Source organism: Apium graveolens, chromosome 2, assembly GCF_009905375.1.
Source record: "Apium graveolens cultivar Ventura chromosome 2, ASM990537v1, whole genome shotgun sequence".
Taxonomy (NCBI): domain Eukaryota; kingdom Viridiplantae; phylum Streptophyta; class Magnoliopsida; order Apiales; family Apiaceae; genus Apium; species Apium graveolens.
The window spans coordinates 292,375,283-292,384,083 of NC_133648.1; positions in this window are offsets into that span (position 1 = coordinate 292,375,283).

The following is an 8,801-nucleotide window of genomic DNA, read 5'->3' on the forward strand; positions in this document are numbered from 1 at the left end:
TCATTTTGCTCTCAGCCAAAATGATACCAGAAACTTCAAACTGCCATATCTCCTTCAATACTCACTCAAATTTTGTGTTCTATAGCTCGTTGGAAAGGTATTGAGATGTACTACAACTCCTGTTCACAAGTATCGTCCAAATAATCATGGTAAGACCTTCATATTTACATTTATTTAAATAATAATTTTAGAAACTTCAAAATTTAACTTTGTGTTTTCTTGATGGTTTGTGAGATCCAAGCTTGTATAAGGATTGGTCAAGGTCTTAAGGATCTCTAGCAACTTTTAACTCATAAATCAAGGTATAAAAACTTCTTGACATTTATTAATAAGCTTGATTGTTTGAGTTTTTAGATGAATTGGTAAATGTATAGTTAGATCCATGCTTAGTAGTGATTTTTGTGAAGTTGTGTTGATTTTGAATGGTGAATTTGTAGTGATTGAATGAGTTGATAAAACCTTGGAGTGTGGACTGATTTTTCAGTGGTTTAAGTTGTATTTGTTGTGTTATTGATTGTTGGAGGATGGGAGTGAATTGATGAGGATTTAGAGTGATAATTATTTTGGGAATCGCGTAAACATAGCCGTCGTAATGCCCGATTTTCCTTAACTATTTCCGTGCTTAACTTTAGGACCTGTGAACTCACTGTAAGATTCTGAACTTTGCATTTTTAGCTAGATCATGTCGTAAGATTTGTTTTGGTATGTGGTTTACTTAGATCCGATGTACGGTTTAAGAAAAATGACTGTTTTAAGTAACGGCGTTTCGTGAGCGAACCATTACCCCTCGCTTTACTTTGAAACCTAGGTTAAGATCCTTAAATGACTAATTGGAGTATGAAACAATTATGTAAGGTGGTTTAGGCAGTTGGTAAAGTATTCGCGAAAGAGTCGCCTTAAAATTCATAACGGTTAATTTATTAAAATTAGTGGAGCCGAGGGTACGCGAGCGATTAATGCAAATCATTAAGTGTATAAGCGACCGTTAGGGTATGAGTGAGTTTTGACTAGTTTCTTAAGCGACCGTCGTCTAATTATGACTTATCTTGTTGTTCATAGGTTACCGGACCCACTCTAAGCTTAAGTCTACCCCGGAACACTCAGGCAAGTTTTCTACCCATTATACTGTTGTTGTGATGTAAATATATATATGAATTATCTTGTGATAAGTGCATGATTGTTATTAGCAAATCTTGCGATATATTAAAACATGTTGATATGATATATATATATATATAAATATATATATGCATGCCTGTTTTGAGATTTTGATATTTCACTGTCAATTCACTTGCTTATAAACTGCATAATACTAGAGATAAGCAGTACTTGCGTACACCCTTAGTATAGGGGACCCAGATTTGAACATTTTTCTAAACCGGGAGGCGATATTCCTGAGTATATTATATATATATAAATAGTTTTCAAAACTATTAATCGAATAATGTTTATTTGATAGTTTTATATTATAAGTGAATATTATTTTTTGAATATTCATTTAAGATTCCTATTGCGATCAAAGACTAGTTTAATTATTGAATAGAGTTTTTAGTTATGAAACTTATTTTATTTCTATTAATAAATGAATATTAGTCTGAATATTCATCCAAGGACTTATGACTCCGCTTATTTTATGTAATGAATATTAGTCTGAATATTCATTCGAGGACTTATGACTCCGCTTATTTTATTTAATGAATATTAGTTTGAATATTCATTCGAGGACTTATGACTCCGCTTATTTTGTTAAATAATATTCTTTATTTTCTTAAAGAATAATGTGTCAATACTCTCCAAGTATTCGGAAAATGATTGATACTATCAAATCATTCTTACTTTAAATATTTCCAGATATTATTTTCAAACTTTATCAAAATTATTTTTGAAAGTTAGAGCGGATCCCAAAACTCGTTTTCAAATTTGAGATCTTCCTTTCGAAGGGGATTTAAATACTCGCTTAAAAATCTGATATTCACAACGAGGTTGCTGATTTGATAAAAGAGTTTTTCATTACTTACCCAACACCCGGGAAGTAAAATTCTTGGAATGAGTTTAATCCATTAACAGGCATCGCCTGGGAAATATCAGTGAGTTTTCCTTTCCAACTAGATACGACTTCTTGGTGGAGCCGTATCAACAAGTTTCTACTTGGGGAAAGGGGGCACGAGCTTTATGTTTCAGAGTCATGGATTTCATCTGAACTAGGAGTGGCGTAAGTTGTCGACTGGTGTCGTCCCGGCCTTAATATATTGGCCCAAATGGCCCGGAAGTTCCGCTAAGATGGTCCATTCCTTAGGAGTCCAGCGTTTGGTTGACAAGTAAATCCGACTGTTCTCCTCTACATGTAGAAAATGGCGGGGTTGCACTACTGCGACTGATCATCGTGAGTGGTCTTCCTGGCGCAACAAACTCCCGTAATGAGTTCATCATCCAGTTGGATATTTCTGCAACACTACCAAGAGCAGTTCGATAGAAAGGCTACGGCTGGGCTATTGTTGAGTATTTGCAGGGTCGAGTTTTCAAAATGATGTTTTCATCAAATGAAGTATCTCGTAACTTCATTTCATTTTGATGATATTTTAAAGATTGATTCTACACAAGTTTTATCTTGTAGCTTCATCTATGAGATGAACTATTTATACCTTGAACGGTGGTAGTTCAAGTAGTATTTGGAAAAAGATATAAGTATATTGGAGTATCTTGTAACTTCATCTTTTCAACTTATATCTAGTAAATGATTATCTTATGCATAACAAAGATTTTCAGAAAAACTTTGAGACAAGGTTAGATATATGAGATCACCTTGCAACGATATTTTTATACAGTTATAAACTGGAACTCTATGTATAATATACATGTCAGAGGATTTCAAAGGTTTTGAAAAGTATATATGTATATATATGCTGAATATTTTCCGACTTCGTCGCATTAAGATATCAAACTTGGTTCATATCTGCTTGACCAAGACTTTCATGAGTACTATGAGAAGGCTCATATATTGTTAATTACAATACAAGTTATTTTGGTGGGCTTGTTGCTCACCCTTGCTTTCTTCTTTCATCACACAACAACAGATAGACAAGATGAACAGGACCAAGCTCCCAATTCACGAGCGGATAGGAAATGTTCCGTAGTTTTCTGTAGGCGTTGATGCCGTTGTAGCTAAGGTAGGAACTACCAATATGCTAGGCTTTCAACTTTTGATGTATCAGACTTATGTATATTATGAATTGTAATAATGGAAAAGAAATATAAATTTATTCAAAAACCCTTTTTGAGGTGTAATGACTTATAATTGTGGAATCAAATGACTTGTATTATTTTGGTATTCATCTTTGAGACTATAACTTGTGGTGTGTGTGTTTATTGTGGGGTCACAGTACGCATTAGTTGGTTGTTTATTAAGATTGTGTGTTATTAAGGGAAATGAAACTCGTGACAACCCGGATCCCCGACCCCGGATTTGGGGGTGTTACACATCTGTATATATATACACACACATACCCCAGCGAAACCAACCGGAAACACCAGCCTTACCGGACTGAGCGGCGGCAGTGGCGGAACCACAAAACTGGGAGAAACAGATAGGCGGAGAAAGAATTTGGCGAGGAGAGAACAAAATAGGGGTGAACACCCGTGTATTTTGTTTGTGTTTATGTTTTTATATATTTTTTATACAGATAGCAATAAACTGAATTCTGAGATGATGACACGTATCAATAAGTGTACCAAATTTAAACACCTGTCCCGAAGGGATAAATATGGACCTCCTACAGCCTAATTCTGATCCGCGAATTACGTTTTAACGAATAAATGCGCCAGTGAAAACATCCCGAAAAAACAATCTTAAGAATCTCAGAAAAATTAAAAACGGATGAAATAAAATTTTCCAAATTTTTAAAACATTTTTGGACTACGCACTGCACTCGCATTTCGACATTAAGGAACCGAGGTGCACATGAAATAATTTCAGAAAATTACGAGAATAGTCTTAAAATGTTAGAAATATCCTAAATAAAAACGTGATTTTCATAATTTTAAAACAATTTCTGAAACGTAATTTATACCCGCTTTTAGAAATTAAACGAATCAACGCGCGGGTAAAATTAATCCTAAAAATTTCCAAAATAATTTTAAAATTCCCGGAATAATCCAAACTTAATATAATATAAGTTTCATGATTTTTATTTAAATGGAATTTACACTTAAACATAATCAGAAAATCGTACAAGGCTAAATAATTGATGAAATATTGATTTCTTAATTTTATAAAATCCCAAAAATAATTATTGTAATTATAAAACCATAAAAACAATTTTAGAGACAATCCACATATTTATGAAAAAGAAAACTGCAATAAAATCACTTTTAAAAGCGAAACAAAATCATACAACCCAATATTTAACCACACAATTCAATCCCATACACTAGTAATAACATTTACATAATATCAAGGCAATAACCCGCTGACAGAACCCATATACATATTTTATTCATTTAATTATTTAATAATTTTATATTTAAATATTGTGAAAAAATATACGAGTCGTTATATTCTCCCCCCCCCCTTAAAAAGATTTTGTCCTCAGAATCTGATCTAACTAAACACGTGAGGATATTTGTCAAGCATATCTGACCTTAACTCCCAAGTAGACTCTTTTACTCGAGGATTTCTCCAAATACTTTATTTATATGAATAACTCATTCCTAAGGACCCGCTCTTAACGATCTAGGATTTGGATCGATCATTCTACGCAGAACAAATTCGGATGAGAGCCCCTTGGCTCCTGATCAACGACTTGGTTCGAATCAGAGACATATCGCTTTAACATTGACACGTAAAACATACTATAAATTTGCTGCAACTGCGGCGACAATATCAACTCATGGGCAACTTTACCTATATATATCAATACCTCGAACTATTCACTATATTTAGGACTCAACTTGTCCCTTCGATTCAAACCCTCTTCTCCAACAACATCACTGGTGCACCTTAAGGGACTATATCTGGTATGCTCACTTCACTCTCTAATAACTTTTACAATTATCGAACCAATTATTTAGTTCTACTGGCCTCTAGAGAGACTCCAGGGCACTTATTTATTACTCAAACTTCCTCCAACTTAAGTATTTTCTTCTTCGTATCTTTACACATGGTGGATCTACCTTATATCCTTAGCTTATTACTCTTTTTATCGCATGATTAGAAGAACTTCTTATATTGCTTCTGCACCTAGAAACTTACCTTACTATTGGCTTCGGTATACTTTACAATTCGCTTTTTCTAAAAACCACTCCTTGCCTTACTAAAGGGCAACCAAACCGTTCCTAAAATCGCATCAAACTCTTCTAGCTCGTAGGGTATCAGATCAGCTGTGAACTACGTCCAAATTCTAAACGCTCGATCTCTTGGTCCTTTTGAAAGTTCTGCCTCTAGCTGTGCTGGATGTTGGCCCTTGGGATGTAGTATCTTGAGTAAAGGTTCTACAACTCCTTGCAATATGCCCAACTTCTCCATAATTATAACACGTAACTCCTGGATTTTCTAGATTGCATTCCGATGCATAATGACCCTTATGACCACACTTGAAACATTGCACTTTCTTTTTGCACGAACCACCGTGTCTCCTGTCACAAGACTTGCAATCCACTGCTGACTTTACTGTCTGAGCTGGAGTAGAAGCAACTGAGATAGTATCAGACCTAGTATGGGATAAACTCTGTCTCCTGAATCTTTTCCTCTTGTTTCGGCCAACTCGATTCTGAAATTCTTTACTGGATTCTCCTTGGTCTGCCTTGTCCATAACACCTTCAGACTTCCTTTTCTTATCACTCTCCTACTTAACAGCTAACTTCTGGTCACTTTCCATTACCAGGGTGGCCTGAACCATAGAGGAGTATGTCTTGAGTTGCAATGCCATAACTCCTCTGCGAATTTCAGGCTTCAACCCTTGTTGAAACCTCCTTACTTTCTGAATCTCCGTACTCACATACTCAGGAACTAATCGGGCCAATTCTGTAAACTTGGCCTCATACTCCAACACACTTCTTTCACCTTGTTTCAGTTCTAGAAACTCGACTTCCAACTGATTCCTTAGACAATCGGGAAAATACTTCTCCAAGAATAATTCTGTAAATCTCGTCCAAGAAACAGGGCCTTCTCCTTTCAACGCACGAGTGGATTTCCACCAATAATTCTGTAAATCTGTTGGATTAACTGCAATTGTTGTTGCTGCTGTTGGCGCAACAAGTGTAGAATTTCATTTATAACTGGACCCTCCGCCAAACTACTACTATTTTCTTTAGACTGGGTAGCTTTCTTGGGTGGCATTTTCCTGAAATATAACAGGGAATTTATTCAAAAATATAACGAGGATGTATAACAAAAATATCACCGTTCAAACGGTGCACCTGTGTCAGGAAAATGCTGTCCAATCAAAGCACCTATGTCTTTACTCCTAGGATCCATTTATAAAAGATATCTAGATTAGCAACACTAGCAACAATAGCAACGGTAACAGTAGCAGAATCAACAACAACGCAGAAAACTAGAATATAAAGGTACTAAATATTATAGCATGCCTTCTCAATATCACAACTCATCAACCTCCCAGCACCAATAAAAATACAGCATTAACAATTTGATATACCGCGAAACTAGACGGGCTATATTAGTCATCAACCAAATAGGGTAAATTGATAAGTCAAGTCAAACTTAAGGAATCACAGACTTGGCTGACGCAATAGTCCGAGTTTCAATCAACCATTGCTCTCAAGATGATTTCTTATCTCTTGTAAATGACCCATCTACCATCGAGTTAGCTTTCCTAAAACTGCACCCTTCAATATCGAATCATGAATCCTCTTTGCTATCTTCATTTGTGAAGTTGCAACCAGACATAAAACTTCTATCCCTCCGGACGATTAACTCTTATTTACTTTCAATAACCAGGGCTGTCTAATTACAAAAGCAACTGACAATTCATTTCCTTGGGACTTCAAATGAAATTTCAAAGTCAAGGAATTAATGATACAGGGAGGAGAAGAGAAGAAGACATACGTATGACTGAGAGAAACCAAACAAGTACATAAGATGGCCAGTCTTAGTACCGCATAGTGTACAACACATAATTCAGTGGCGTCCCACCAGACCCTTCGTCACACAGACAAATAGTCAAATCATATGCATTGTTTGCTCCAATCAACCGATAAAATCACTGAGGGAAGAAACAATGTTTTAGATAGAAAATTCACAAATTAGGAGGGAGAAAATCTGATTTATAATGGAATCAACAGAATCCTAAGTTGCTTACTCTGAGTTCTCAACTTTCTCACAGGAAAAGTACACAACTTATGGGATAGGAAACAATTACTCTGGAAACAAAATACGTCTCAAGAAAGAAGTATAAGGGTTCAAAGATACAACCCTCCGTACTGATCCACATTCATTATGAAACTTGGCTGTCGTAGCAGCCACTGACTATTATCATTCCATTTGAACTCATCGAGGTCGCATACTTGGTCCAGCAACATCACTTGACATAGAAAGTGCGATATTTAGGAATAACTTTGGTGTCCCTTCAGCAGACACATCAAGGGTCCGCTCGGAAGCTGAATTCTCTCAATCAGACTCGTATTCTCGAGAGGAAAACTAGAAATCTCTATCGGACATTACTAATAATACATATACGAAGGAAATGTACTCTAGGTTAGGGCAGTTCCATCCAATCCTCAATAGACGTTAGGGTTACGCCTCTAAAACCCTTGACTAAACTCATAGACTCGCTCCTATGGTTGAGTTGCTAACTCACATCTCTATATAAAATCCTCCTGCACTTTTTTGACTCTACTCCTAACCTAAGTCAGGGAGTCAAACCTGTAGCTCTGATACCAACTGTGACGGCCTCACCAACAACAATAATAAAAAATATAGTATAATCCAGATTATTAATAATACATACCTACGACCCCTTTACCAAGACCTTTTCCAAGTTTAAATATGACTTAGGTTACAATCAACACAAGTCTAACTCATAACAAACCATCCTGACAAAACTAACTTAATGCAGCAACTCAGCAGACCATCTTTGGTCCAATACAACTACCTCAGAGGAGCCTGGCACGGAAGGAACTGGAACTCTGCACCGACTACCACGGAAGGATCTCCTAGGCATCTGCAATATATATATAAAACATTCTGCAAGGGCGAGGAATCAATTGCTCAGCAGTAGCACTATATGAATAACATGTAAAAAGATTTACAATAAAACAGTTATGGGAACAGAATTCATAACTCGTTAGGAAACAAGTAGCACATGTATATACTGGATATCAAAACTAGCATGCTCTGTAAACAAAATCAACAGTCGTGTACTGTCCATAAATATCAGAGTTTAATTTTAGCATGCTATATTCATTTCCAAATCTTCCGTTCCATTATAGGAACCATAAAACAATTTGTCCCGTTACGGGGACCCAAAACCATTTGTTCCGTTAATGGAACCACAAAACCACAATCAGATATGTATTGGATGTTATCTAGGGACGGCTGATCAGGGCTCCACACAAATTATCTAGGAAAGTTGGTCGGGCTATCACACAAAATGTCTAGGAAAGCTAATCGGGCTTTCACATAAAATAACCGGATCCGCAGAGACTAGCTAGGTCTCTAATTAACTATGCTAGGCTAATCGGTTATGTAATGCGCGCAACTGAATTAGCCACTTACGCAACGTTATCCAATATCTGATTTGTTTTATCCAGTTTCAAAATCACCTTTACCTATCTCTTGTTAAAAT